Below are 14676 nucleotides of genomic sequence, written 5' to 3' on the forward strand. Positions count from 1 at the left end.
AGGAGAGAGGGAGACAAATATCTTAAGAAAAAGGAGGAGATCATCATGTTTCTTTCCCCCTAGATACCAGGCCTATTTCAGAGGGGATAAGAAAAATAAGGTTCAAAATAAGCTTGTCCCAAACCTCAGATGAGACCGAAGCGCCCCTCTAGGGTTTCAGCTCTATAACTGGAGAGCAGATACCTGCCCTGCTTCTTGAAAAGGTTAAATGAGGTCCCATTCATTCATACATTCACTCAACAATTCTTTATATATTATTTTAATTTTTTCAATCCTCACCTGAGGATATTTTTTCCATTGCTTTTCAGAGAGGGGTGGGGGAGACACATCGATGGGAGAGAGACACACTGATTGGTTGCCTCCCGCAGGCAGTCCCTGGCCTTGGCCAGAATCCAACTGGGACCCTTCGGTCAGTGGGTCCAAAGCTCTAACCACTGAGCCAAACCCTCTAGGGCTCCACAATAATTTATTGAGTGCTCACTATGTTCAGGAACTCTTCTAGATACTGAAGAAGTAACTGAAGAACAGACAAAACCAGAAGGAGTTGATGGTATGACAAGTGTACTTTAAATAGCCAGGAAGGCTCAGCGATTTTGCCTGTTCCATATGGATGGTTCCGTCAAGCTGTTTGGTTAAAGGCTTCCTTCCCCCTCCAGCCCTCTGGACCATTCAGCATTGCTGTTCGCCTTCAGTGAGCTCGGTGAACTGGGGGTACATTGAAACGTCCACTTGGCCAAGAGTAGAGGGATGGTTTCTCCTCCCAGCTCCCCTCTCCCTCCAATAAACGCCTGGCAACCCCTGCGCTGAACACCTCGCCGTGCCGCGGCCCCCTTTCCGCCCACTTTGTAGAGGGGACCCCTTCGTCAGGGTGAAAGGGGGAGCGGCCCCAACGGGAGCGGGCTGCAGGCCAGGGCCTCGGGCTGCACCTCCCCCGACGCCCCCTGGCCGGCCGCTGCGGGGCGCTGCGGCCCCAGCGTAGGAGCCGCGGGCGGGGCGGGGCGGAGGGCGCAGCGGGCGGCGTGCGCAGCGGGCTCGGCCACAGGTACCTCGGCCGGGCCGCGAGCGCAGCCGGGAGAGCGGGCGGCCGGCGGCGGCGGCGGCGGCGCTGGGTGGCGCCGAGGCCCAGGGGCCGCGGGAGCCGGCGGGAGCCCGTCCCCATCTTCTCCCTCCGCCCCTCAGCGCTGTCCCGGCATCGGCTCCTGCAGCGCGGATGTCCAGCGCGGGAGAGAAAGGTACCGTGCGGACTGAGCGCGGGCGACCCCCGCTCCCGGGGACCTTTGCTCTGGGGGGACGGTGTCGGGGACGGGGCGCTGCGCCGCCCGCGCTCCAGCTCGCCGTCTGCTTGGGGACGAGACACCAGCGGGACGCGCTGCCTTCTTTCCGGCGGCCTCTGGGAAAGCCAGGGCCGGACGGGGTCTTCCTGGGGCGCCTCCCTCGTCGCTTTGCTTCGGTTACCTCCCTGCCTCCTAGAATATAGAACTTGGGGGGCGGCGTTGAGAGAACTTTCTCGTCTTTGCTTGTCCCCCTCCTTTCTCCAGTGAGTTCAAAGAGTTTGAAGAAAGTGGTGGTGGTGGAGTTGCGGGGGGTCACCAGGTATTACTCCCGGGCTCGGTTCGCGGGCGCAGAGGAGGGTCCCCTCTAGTCGCCTAGGGCTCCTCGTCGTCCCCGAGCCTCCGGCCGGCCGCAGTGACCCGGCCGCGCCGGCAGCCTGCCTCCCGCCCCCTCAGGGGGGCAGGATCGGGAGGGTGGCGGCCGCCCTCCCGTCCCGGGGAGACCCACTCTGGCTGGAATGCAGCTTTATAGCGTTACCCAGGGACATCTCCCCGGGCCCAGGAAGCCAGCACGCTGTGCGGTTTGAGTCCGGGGGTCCGCCTGCCTTCTCTTTGGGAACTTCAGTGCGGTGCTTCCGGTAGGTTGGGGGGCGGGAGGGGAAGTGGAGCATTTATTCGTGACCCGAGAGGGGCTTCGGTTCCGCAGAGCTGGCCAAGAACGTTTTCTCTGAGGCTCAGTGGGATAGTTCAAGTAGTGGTTAAGAAATCCTCTTTGGGGTGACGAGATTAAATCCTGATGCCATCGCTTGTTAGGTATGTGACTTTGGAAAACCCACTTATTTGGACCTTAGGATTTACAACAGTAAATTGGGTGTCTTATGCATAATCCGGTAGTATCATTGTGGAAATGAAATGATGCAAGTAAAATACTTGGCTTCGTACGCTTAAACGTTAGGTATCCTTTTAATGAACCTGTTGGGTGATGATATTCATTTGTGTTTAGGTAACATTAATGCAAAGTACTTGGGCAATGAAGACAGACACACCTGGGCCCACCATGGCCCCTCACTGTACTGATTGCCCCGGAGGGGAGCTCTCCCAGCCTTAGAATAGCAACAGCGACCTATTGTTCTTGCCCTTGGTGGGTGCAACTATACACCGTTAGCTTCTACCATTCCTGGCAGGTGCTTAGCATATGGTTAACAAATAATTTTTTTAAAATTAAGGGTATAAATTAAAATCGAGTTTTCTGTCCTCTGGGTCATGAGTGGGGAGAGGAGAGTAGATGAGGCTGAATAATAATAAAAGAGATCAAACTGGGAGGTATAAATCAAGGGTGATAAAGAAATGTTAACTCCTTGTTTGAGGTTACTAAAAAGTAACCATAGCTTTCCATTTAAACTCCCCAGAGCCCATCCGGATAATCATATGCTCAAGTAAATGCGGATGGGTTGTAATCCCACTCTGCTTAGAGACAAGGCACACTTCTAACTCCCATGGCCCTCCTATTAGAGAAATTCTGGGGCCCCCCGCTGTGAAATGCACATTCAGAAAGTATAAAGCTTACACGTACAATTTAAAGAATAAGAACAAGGGCACACACACAGGTACCCATAACCCAGCTGAAGAGCTGGAGCATCCCCAGGTCCTTGTAGTCCCCAGTACCCCTCTCCACGGCATCCACTCACTTCTCCCCTGAAGGAACCGCTAGTTTGCCCCCGGAGCCCGCCCTTATAAAGGAGTTCTTGGAATTGTATTTCAACCAATAGGACCGAGACTCCCTGTCCAATCAGAACTGAGCAGCTATATCCATATTGTCATCTTTAGTGACCAATCAGAGCAGCTCTATTTCGACCAACCAGAATAGTGCTTTTTGGCCCAATCAAACTGTGACGATTTGGAGCCCTTGTTTGCATGAGGACAGACCAATCGGACCAGGGGTGGGGACTTCTCTCTATATAAGTCAGCTCCCCTCTGGGTCAGAGTGCTGGGCTTTCTCTTTCTGCAGTAGACTGGGATTTTTCTGGGGAGGAGCTGAAGCACAGGTGTGGCCGCATAGCAAGGCAGAGTTAGAGGAGCCTCACGGCAGCCTGTTCCATAGCAGTGCTGTTTCTTAATTGAGTTAGCAAGATTGAGCTCATAGCTGTGCTGTTAGCACAGCCTTGCTGTATCACAGTTGAGCTCTTCACATTGTATAAAATTTCCTTCTTTTCCACACCCCAAATTGGAAACACCCCAAATTGGGGATTCCTGTTGGCACTGAACTTGTTTTAACAATTGACCATCGGTTGACACATGAAAAACTCTGGGGGAGAAAAGTTTCCAAACAAGCATTTATAGAGTCACCTGGAGCAGTCTTACAGAACTTAAAAGCAAGTTATTGAGAGTAGGATGCAAACCACAAAAAAGCTGAAAGTATCAAAGTGCTGGGATGGGGCAGTCTCTCCCTTAAGCCTCCCTCCCCCTTTCCTGTACGCAGAAGGGTGTGTTCTGTCTGTGTAGGGGAGGCCCAGTCTCTTCCAACATAGCTTGGAGGCTATAATTTTAAAAGCTTTGCTTGAGTCCCCAAGAATTGGAAAAAACAGTAATTTGTGTGCATGTGTTTTAGAATTTTTGTTTCAAATACGAATTATCCAGGGAACACTGTATGGGATTTGAGGGATTCATTCGCTTGAGAGTGACCTTTAAAAAAGGTTTTAATCCAGATTCTTTTTTTTCTGATTATGATGTTTGTGGTTATGGACTTTGCTTTAAGTATTTCCTCAGGGTCACACAGCTCTCCTTGGTGACTGCTGCATAACTCTGTCACTTATTTGTTAAACCAAAGATTCCTAAATTTGGTTCATGGTGCCCTAGTATTTTAGTAATTTTTTCATACTGCCCTAGTTTAAGTAGTAGTTATATTCAAACAACATAATAAGTACTTGTGGCCAAACATCATAGAAGGTGTTAGAAAAAAATAATACACATAACTGAAAGAAAAAAAAATTATGTCATTCTTAAATAACCACAATTACCAACAGGATGTGTGTGTCTGTACTATTTATCAAATCTTAGGATCAGATTGGACGCCACCACTCTCATTTCCTGTTCCACATTAATTTTTCTGCAGCGCTTGCTTTTTTTATAGCAGTAACCACTGCAAACCCAATCTTTGCAAAGATAGGATGTCATTGATATAATGTAATGTGATTTAATGGTAGAGACTGTGAAGTACCTCCGGTTTGTAGGTTAAGCGTGTCCAGCATGTTAAGTACACTATGTATGTTTCCCTTGAAATGTTTAACTATCCTAAGTTTCCCCTATGAGTTTGCTACAGCACCCAGAGTACAGTTTGAGAATTACTGCACAAAGGAAAAGGTCTGCTCGAAATAGCTCCAGGTTAAATCCTCCCGGTAGGGTCATTAAGAGGATTAAAGTAGGTAATATAAAAAGAGCATCTGTGAGGGTCCTAGAATATAACAGTCTCAAGAAATGGTAGCTCCCCCCCCCCCCCCCGAAGTTTATTTAGAAAGTTACAGAGATAGCAGAAGTGAGCCAGCCAAGTTGCGTAGGCTCAGGAAGCAAGTTATAGGAGCAGAAGAAGGGCCCTTGGAATTTAGGGGAGAGAGGGCAAAAGTAACGCCCTGAGGAGGGATAAGGGGGAATGGAAGGGCATGAATGTGCCCTGGAGAGCTCGGTGGTAGGTTTTTTAATGATTGCTAAATAGTACTAAATAAATGTCCAGTAATAGGTATATATCATTGTCCCTATTTAAGAAGAGCCAGTGCCTGAATTTTTAATCTTAGCAAATAAATTATGAAGTAGTTCACGTTATAAAATGATTTATCATTTTTCAAACAGCAAACTCCGATGTACCACTCTGGCACTCATTGATTTTTTTAGACCATTGTTAGAATGCTCATTTTCCCTTGCCAATATGTGCCCTGGTTTGGGGAGGAGCTCATAACTGACTGGAACGTGAGCCTGGACCAGTACACTTTTGAGTTCAGGAGGAAGGTCCTTTGTTTTGGGAAGTTTGGACATGGGTTACAGGCCTGCAGATGTTTCTAGTAGGATTTAATTTATCCTTATGCTTACAGCACAGAGAGGCAGGTAACCTTCGCAGATGAAACAGTTTGGTTAAACAGCTTCACGTGGTATTTTCTATCAATAAGTTGTACTTGTTAATCCTCCAAGGAAAGGCTGACTTGAATAATGATGTCTCAGATGACTGTCACTGAACATTTTAGAAAGCATAGACCTTTCCTCTCATGTCCTGTTCATTGTCCAGACCCCAAGCCTAAGCAAGGACCTGATGATATTTAACACTCTGTGAGAATACACTCAATAATGATGTTTCCCTAGTGTAGTTGTTGATTTTTATTGTTGCTTTCTTCCATCATTTATCGTTGGGAAGCCTGTACACAACCATAGGTGATGCTGCCAAGTTGAAATAAATATGGGTGGATATGATTTTTATCTGTTTGTTTTGTTTGTTTATCCTAATGTGTTTTTTTCCCTCTATAAAAATTGAATATTTGTGTGGGGTGGAGAAACTATGTGATTCTTGTTAACAAAATGTTTCCTTTTTTCCATTTGATGCCCGTAGATAAGTTCTCAGCGTTTTTTTTTTTGAAAAATTTTTAAGGATAATTCTGATGGTTGTGTTACCAGCAGTGTTGGTGATGAAACTGGACCTTGATTCTTGAGTTTGGCAAAGAAAGATTTCAGAGCCAGGAACTCAAATTATAGGAGAAATTTTCTTTAGAAAGATACAGGGGTAGTAGAAGTGAGCCAGCTGGGCTGTGTAAGTTCAGGAAACAAGTTACAAAAGCAAAAGAAGGGCCCTTGGAGCTTAGGAGAGAGAAAGGCAAAGGTAACTAATGCACTTGAGGGGAAGAAGAGGGGGAAGGGAAAGGTGTGGGCATGCTCCCCAGAGGGAGAGTGCCATCAGCATTATTTTTATTTAACATATCGCGCCCATTTATTTATTTATAATTTTGTTAATCCTCACCAGAGGACACTTTCTCCATTGATTTTCTAGAGAGAGTGAAGGGAGGGAGGAGGAGAGACAGAGAGAGAGAAACATCGATGTGATAGAGACAAATCAAAAAACCAAGAATTTCAAATCTTTGGTTTAGACTAATTATATCTAATTTTCAACATCTTATGGTTTAGCGTATACAATAGAGAACTGCATCGTAGATCATGAAATGTAGGTTAGAATGATTTCCCCTTTTTACCTAGAAAATTGACGAAGTTTGAACCTCCATTTAACTATTAGAATCTGGTATTTTAGGCACAAAGTACTTTGGGAAATGCTTGACCCAGTATTTTCATGTAATACTAAGAAGGGTGTGTAAGGATTAAAACATTCAGTTTAAATTTAGGAGTTGATTGGCAGCTGAATGGACTTAACTCAGTTTCTACATCACTCATTTATCCTCAGTTCAAGAATGGAGATTATGGGAAATCTTTCTGTCCATGATAGTAAAAAAACAAAGAAAGAAAGAAAGAAACAAACAAACAAACAAAAAATAGTGAATTTAGTGGAGATTAGCAAATAGTCACCAAGAACAGAGTAGCTCAAAGTAAAGTCCTCTTAATAGCTAAACAGGAACCAGCGAGGCCTTTGTGTTGTCATGCTTTGAGAAATATTTCTGAAATGAAGAGAAAGAAAAGAATAAGGTTGGTTTTCCTTACATAGGAAGCAGCTAAAAGATGAATAAAGAGCTTGGTTCTCTTGAGGCTGTGACCTTTGCACGGTAGCTTTTGGTCGGGTGAGGCAGTGGGAGGTGGAGGAGCACAGCCTGGGCCTTGGGAGGGTAGAAGGGCGCGGGATGGGCATTAGGAAACCCGGCGGAGTCCTGGCCACCAGCTCACTGTGGGGCTCTAGATGGTTTCTCAGAGCTTGGTTTTCACTAAGAGGGCCATACCAAAACATTTCTTTTGAAAGTGTACAGGTCTGTGAAATTATATATACTCACAGTGTAAAAGCAATACTTTTGTTCTTCCATGGTCCTGGAGAGAGGTGCCTTCCAATCATGCTTAAGGTCTGTGCACCAACACGAACTAATGGGATTGTTAACCTCGTGTAACCCGATGACTTCCTTTTGTTATGAACTCCAGTAGCTTACTGAGTAGGGTCCTCAAGACTGTGTGTATGTGTACTCACATTCTAGAATATAAACCCAAAGCACTGTTTTATCTAAAACTCAATTCCAAGGTCAGAAAATTTATATTCTTCAGTAAATTCGAGTTTTGAGTATTTAAAAATGTCTGCATTGTATTCTAACAGGAAAGGCCCGTGGAAATCTGTCTGATACACAAGGAAATTGCCCCTATGTGGTGAGTTTAGGAGTATTGGGGCTTTTTCCCCCTCTGTATCTTTATGGAGATTTTATAGGTTTCCTGCAATAAACATTTATTAAGTTTATAATCCAAAGAATAAATTAGGTAAAAAGCTTTTAAAATTACACAAGAAAATTCAGTATTAGTCAAATGTATTTTTTAAGAAATATATATCTTTATTGATTTCAAAGAGAGGAAAGGAGAGGGAGAGAGATAGAAACCTCAATGATGAGAGAGTCATTGATCAGCTACCTCCTGCATGCCCCTGACTGGGGATTGAGCCTGCAACCTGGGCGTGTGCCCTGACTGGGAATCGAACCCCGATCGCCTGGATCCTAGGTCGATGCTCAACCGCTGAGCCACGCCCCGCCAGGCAGTTAAATGTATTTTTTAAGGAATACTTTTTTCCCATAGTGAAATTATTTAGATGTCTACTAACTACAATATCTGCTTAATAAGATAAAAATGTAGTGACATGAGATGATCTATGTTATCATACTTATATGGTAGTGATTTAAATTATTATTGAGGATAAAAAATAAACCAAATCATAAACAATCAACTTAGAAAATTTCAGTACAATTTTTTACAAAACTAAAACTTATTTTCTTTTTTTGTCAGGGATAACATGTCTCATGCCAGTTTTAAAACTTATTTTTTAGCTAGAAAATGCCAAATGAACTAAGTGTAAGTCCCAGAAATTCTGAATTTGACCCAATTTAGGTAGAATGCTGAGATGCACTGTATCTTACTTTATGTTATGCCATCTCTAGTGTAAAATATCAAAGCACCAGAGAACAGACTTCTTGAGTGGTATATATGCATGCATTTGAGTATCCCAGATAGACTCTTTCAATACTCGTAGCCATCTTTTGTTAAGAAGCATGGGCTTTTGAGCTGATCTTACTGGGTTTGACTCCTGGCTCTGCCATCTATTGATTGTAAAAGTTTTGATGATTTGGTTGTAAAAATTTATGCCTCAGTTTCCTAGTTTGTAAAATGGGAATTTGAAACAGTTCTGTACCCTGATTGTGGTGGTGGTTACACAAACCTATACATAGAATTTGTGATAAAATTCATAGAACTAACACACACCCACACACACAGTGAGCACATGGAAAAAGTAAAATCCGGATAAGATCTATAGTTTATTAATATAATATACCAATGCCAATTTCCTTGTTTTGATAATTGTACTGTGGTTATGTAAGATACTATCATTGGGAGAGAGTGTACACAGGAACTCTACTATTTTTTAAAAATATGTTTTTATTGATTTGAGAGAGAGAGAAAGGGAGAGGGTGAGAGAGAGAAACATTAATCGGTTTCCTCCAGCATACCCCCTGCTGGGGATCAAGTCTGCAGCCGGGCATATGCCCTGAGAAGGAATTGAACTGGCAACCTTTGGTGCATGGGATGGTGCTCAACCAGCTGAACTGCACTGGCCAGGGCTAGTTAGCTCTTCTTCAAGTGACTCAGGGATAAAAAGGCTCCTTCCATCGTGTGATGCCACATGTATCTTCAACATGTAGTCTCCATTGAGTGTTACTAGAAGGACCAGAGATTGGAAAAGGCAAACCAGATTAACTATTTCCACTAGTGAGTAAAAACATCACTTCTGCTTCATTCCATTGTCCAGAAGCAATTCATAGCCCAATGTTGATTTAGGGAGGCTGGGAAATGTGGTCCCTGGCTGGACAGCTGCTTCTGAGCAACAATCCTATACTTTGGAAGGGGACAGAACTCTTTGGTAGATAAGTAGCTATCTTTTATATACCAATGTGCTAGTTTTTTCACTGGCCAGTTAAGCATAACTACCTTCATATAATTTATTTCTCACTTTACAAACATCTGTGTATAAAATGTTGTCTTTGTAGTGTAAGACGTGGATGAGACCTCTATAAAGGAAACAATTGTATTATAATTGCCTTGTAAGCAAATAAAAATGGGATTAAGCCATCTAGGTTCACACATTTGTTAGGGAACGAAGCATATTTAATTTACTCAGTCACCCAACCATGTAGAGAAATGTACATTTGAGAAAAATGCAACAGAGGAAGATTAGCAAAGAACAAGAATATGCATGTCTTATTGGCTTCATGAATGTTATCATAACAGTTTAAAACTACTTTAAGTGGCTGGTAATAGGCACGTGTAGCTTTCTTCCCCTCCAAAAAAAGCAGTCTTCGTCTTGGAATGTATTACACAATCATGGAATGTATGTGTCACTTATAATTATTTGCTCTTAAGGGAAACTAAAGTGATAAGATTTGGACCTATTTATCTTATTTGCTTGAAGTAAATTTGTGCCTAGGAGTATGCCATTTGGCTGTGTCCAGCATCTGACAGGTACAAATGAAACATATAGAGGGATTAAAAAAGGATCATGTGTAAGATCCCAGTACCCAGTTGGCGTCATTGAAAAATGGTCCACAGTGTGGCTCAGCGGTTGAACATCGACCTAGGATCCAGGAGATGGAGGCTCGATTCCCAGTCAGGGCACATGCCCTGGTTTTGGGCTCACAGGAGGCAGCCAATCAATGACTCACTCTCATCGTTGATATTTCTCTCTCTCTCTCCCTCTCCCTTCCTCTCTCTGAAATCAATAAAAATATATTTTAAAAAGACGGTCCACAACTTTAGTAGTGTACACTCACTATAGTAATGCTTCATTTATCCATTATTGGTTGAGATTGGGCTGTTCTACCTAACGAAAGGGTTCAAATAATTAATATTTACCATTTTTGAATTCTAATTTAAAAAAATAATGTATTTCATGGTGCCCATATTGGAATTAAAGACACACTAGACCAAAGTATGGTAGTATAGCCATGGGCCAAATCTAGTCTACTGCTGTTTTGTAAACAAAGTTTTATTAGAACACAGTTACACTCATTCATTTACATACTGTCTATGGCTACTTTCACACTAATCTGGCAGAGTTGAGTAGTTGTTGCAGAGATATATATTTACTATCTATTCCTTTACAGAAAAAAGTTTGCTAACCTCTTCAAGTTAGACTTAAAATGAGCATAACTTGGTTTGAGAGTAACTCTGCTCCTAGTTAGGATTTACTTAATCTCTCTGACCCAGTTATAATGAGTATTATAAAACTACCTAATGAGTTAGTTAAAATAAAGAGGATTTTATATTAAATTATTTCAGGCAAGTTACTAAATTTATCTTCTAGTTAGCTATCTATATAGCTTCCTTAGACCAATACTTTCCAACTTATGCATAAGAATCATCTGGGGAATCTATTAAAATTCAAAGATTCCCACTCTCACTCCCTAGATTCTGATTTAATAGGTCTGGGAAGGTGCACATTTAATAACAAGCATCCCAGATTCTGATGCAGGTGGCCTATACTTTAAGCACCTCAGATCCTTGTAGCATCTTGTCTTTTGGTCCTTATAAATAGTTTCTCTGGCTGTTTTAGATATGCTTCTTGTTTCACCCATTATCAGAGCCTTGCCTACTTGATAGGAGACCTTGGAACCAAGAGGGGAATGCTGAGTGGGTGTTAATCATCAGCATTCTGAACATGTGCAGAGAGACCCAGCCAGTGGGCTTATCCTATAAATCAGATCATTCACTGCCTGACTTCACCACCTATAGAGCCATCTGTGGCTCCGCTTGCAAGTAGAAATAATGATAAGAAAGTTGGCCCTGGGGCTTTAGCAAATGTAACTGGTTTACATTGGAGCCCAAGTATGCCTATTAAAGTTAAAATTAGCATATGGCTCTCTGTTTGCTGTCTCTCTTTACAATCAAGGTAAAAGTTAATAGCAAAGGAGTTACCAAGAGAGGAAGAACCTAAGTCCTGGTGCTTTATAGGTGCTTTAAGAACGGATGCTTATTTAATTGTTTATAATTTCCTTAATCTCCAGAATGTATTATCCTGGGTTATGGGTTATTTAATGAATGGCTTGCTCACTGAAGCCTTTGTGTTCTTCCATTTGCTATTCAAAAACTTAGTAAAGAGCTGTAAAACCAGTAATGATTAATAGCAAAATCCCCTGGCACCTAGTGGGTTTTTAAACAAGACATAAAAAAGTGAGACACCCCCTCCCCACCCCCAAGCCCCCAAACCAAAATAAGTAAATAAATAAAGACTTAAAGGCAGAACCAACAATTCTTGATGTGAGTGCAGTTATGTTGCACTGTTCTAAAACTGGGGATCAGGTGCTTTAAACAGTTTTCATCTTTGCTACCCTGCTGAAATAAAATCTGGATGTTTGGATGTAAGCCAGGGTGTTTTGTACTTTGAAATGTAAGTAAACACTTTATCATCCAATAAGAGATTTACAGCTAATTAGATACCTTCCTGTTGGGACACATCTAGGGAAATTGATTTCAAAACTATTTAAAAAATCCTATATGAGATTATCAAAGAATTCCTTTAAATGGTGAGTTCCCTTAGATCTAGGATATTTAATAAGTGATTAGAATTAATAAAATTCAGAGTTTACCCTCTTTTCAAGAGCCCATCAATGCCAGGAAGGTAGGAGTACTGTTGGGGAACACTTTCTCAAAAGTTTTCGAAATAAGCAGCCACATACTATTGTTATTAAAATGATAGGTCTAAATCCTCCCATTTCCCTCCTTCAAAATATGTAACAGGTCTAACTTATCTTTGGATACCAGAATTTCTTTCCTTTCTCTTACTAAATCCTCGAGAAAAGGCCATATCGAAGAAAATAAAGTTTATGTCTTTAAATTTCACCTTGCCCGGCCAGGCGTGGCTCTACGGTTGAGCGTTGACCTGGGATCCATGTGATTGGAGTTCGATTCCCGGTCAGGGCACATGCCCAGGTTGTGGGCTCGATGCCCAGGTTGTGGGCTTGATCCCCAGTTGGGGGCATGCAGGAGGCAGCCGATCAATGACTCTCTCATCATTTTTTTTTTTTTTTTGACTCGCTCATCATTGATGTTTCTATCTCTCTCTCTCCCTCTCCTTTCCTCTCTCTGAAATCAATAAAGATATATTAAAAATATATATGGATAAAAAAATAAAAATTTACCTTTTAGATTATTAGTGTTTCTTTTTTAATTGAGATATAATTGACATATATTAGTTTTGGGTGCGCAACATAATGATTTGATATACATTGTGAAATGATCATCACTAAAAATCTAGTTAACATCCATCAACACAGGTAGTTACAAATACTTTTATAATAATTTAATGATATTGTAATAATAATAACTATTATTTTGATTTGCCCAAAACAAATTTTCTTGATGCTCAGTGCATTTCTGTCTTTTAAAACCCTAAATTCACTAATTTACATTCTTCTCTTGGTGTTTAAAGACTCAAAAACATAACACCGCTTGTAATTGACTGGTTGTGTTAAAAGTGACCATGGTTTTGTGCATCTAAAAATAGAAAATAAATTATTGTATCAGATTATAAAATATTTTTCTTATTATGTCCCTTTTTCCCCAGCCTTTTGAAATTGCCTTAATGTCAGGGATATTTACTTTGAGAGTAAGAGAATAAATCATAAGAGACTTTTAGTATTTGTTCTGAATTTACTAGCCAACTAAATTGGGTGGAAGTTAATGTCCCAGTTATATAAGGTGTACTTGTTAGTGTTAATGAAAGCTGTGCTTTAAGTGGAGAGAAAACATATTCCTCAATTCAGTAAACAATAAGAAGCCATAATGGATTTTGTATGAAAAAAGCCACATCAGAGGCTATTAGGGTATTTAAGTGAGGGGGAAATTTTATGTGATAGTGTTAAATCTAGAAGAAAAGACCAAGTATTGATTGTAACCTACTCTGTTATCATAAATCCACAGCAACACTGCCTGGGCCCCACAGAATAAATGGCATTCATTAAGTTTGAGTATATTGTTGCTCTAGGATAAGGGAAGCAAAATGTTTTACTGTTCTCTGCAAGGTAAACACCTGAAAAATAATTTAAGAAAAAAATGTTATGGTCGGTGACTCTCTTTTGGCTTTCCTGTTTGTCTGTTTCTTTCTGGTTAGCATTAAGTAATGCAGCTTAAAACCCCAGGCCTCCGCATTCAAACCTAGCTGAATTACCTCTCTTGGAAATGGACAATAAGGATGCCCTTTAGGGGAAGTCTGTTTCATGGGAGACTGGCAGGCTTGAAGGAGGGGAGTGCAGCCCTGGCTGCCAGGCAGGCCTGGGTTCTGGTTTCATGTCTGACAGCAGCCTTTGTGCCCTCTGCCAAATCACTTTCCTACTTCTTTGTTTTTCTTTTTGTCTCTCTCTCTTAGAAAGGTGACCACAGATGGGTCATCATTGACTAGTGCCCTGCTCTCATGGATTTGAGTCACCGTAACATTTTTTCAGCTTCACAAATTATTATAAGGCAAAAACTTTTATAACTGCCATGCTGGTCGGTCACCCCAGAAGCTGTCCTGTGCTGCGTCCCTCCCTCCTCGCGCAGCAACTGCGGGCAGTGCCCCGTCTGCGGGGCCGCGGGGCTGTGAAAGAAGCCGTGCACGCGGGAACCCGATACGCTATCTTAATCATCAGCGGGGGAAATTGCGATGGCACTGGCACCTTTAAACATTTGGTCAAAACATTAAAAACTCTTCCTGTTATGATTGTATAGGGAACTGAAGAAGTAGTAAACGTTAGTACACTGTAATTCAAACCACTAGCAACACTGAGGATTAAACTCTTATTTCTTTGTAAAAATATATCAAGAGCAGTTTGAACAGTGTTGGCCGCCTTCTCCCCATCCTCTGCCTTATGACACAGAACAAGCATCTCTCTACGCCTCGATGAGCTTTCAGACTCCTCTTTTGAAGTTTGGATCAGTTTCCAAAGTTTAGCCTTTATGCTTTCTTTCAGTGATTCATCTCCAAGAGTTCCTTTAATGTGAAGTCCTTGCCTGCGTAGTGTCTTCACCCTTTTCACCTCACTCTCCTCGTTCATGTAGATAAGGTCCCTCATTTAAGTTCCCCTGGCTGCACATCTGGCTTCTTCAAGTGGTCGCAGTGGTGGCAGTCCCCCGGCCAGCCCTTTCTTCTGTAACTCCATTCCATTCCATTCTACTTCCAAATGCCACTTTTCATTTCTTCTCTGCACTC

At 42.2% G+C, this 14676-nt stretch overlaps 1 protein-coding gene across 2 annotated transcripts in view; it reads left to right on the plus strand.

Annotated features, from left to right (window-relative positions):
- The first annotated feature begins 1079 nt into the window (after nt 1-1079).
- The window catches only part of ANKRD6 (ankyrin repeat domain 6), a 150079-nt gene continuing 136482 nt past the window's right edge, over nt 1080-14676 (plus strand). For both annotated transcript variants that reach the window (XM_081139929.1, XM_081139933.1), the window contains exon 1: nt 1080-1232. The gene's annotated coding sequence lies outside the window, so the exon portion shown is untranslated. The remainder of the gene's footprint in view (nt 1233-14676) is intronic.

Source organism: Miniopterus schreibersii (assembly GCF_964146895.1).
Source record: "Miniopterus schreibersii genome assembly, chromosome: 6".
Classification (NCBI taxonomy): Eukaryota; Metazoa; Chordata; class Mammalia; order Chiroptera; family Miniopteridae; genus Miniopterus; species Miniopterus schreibersii.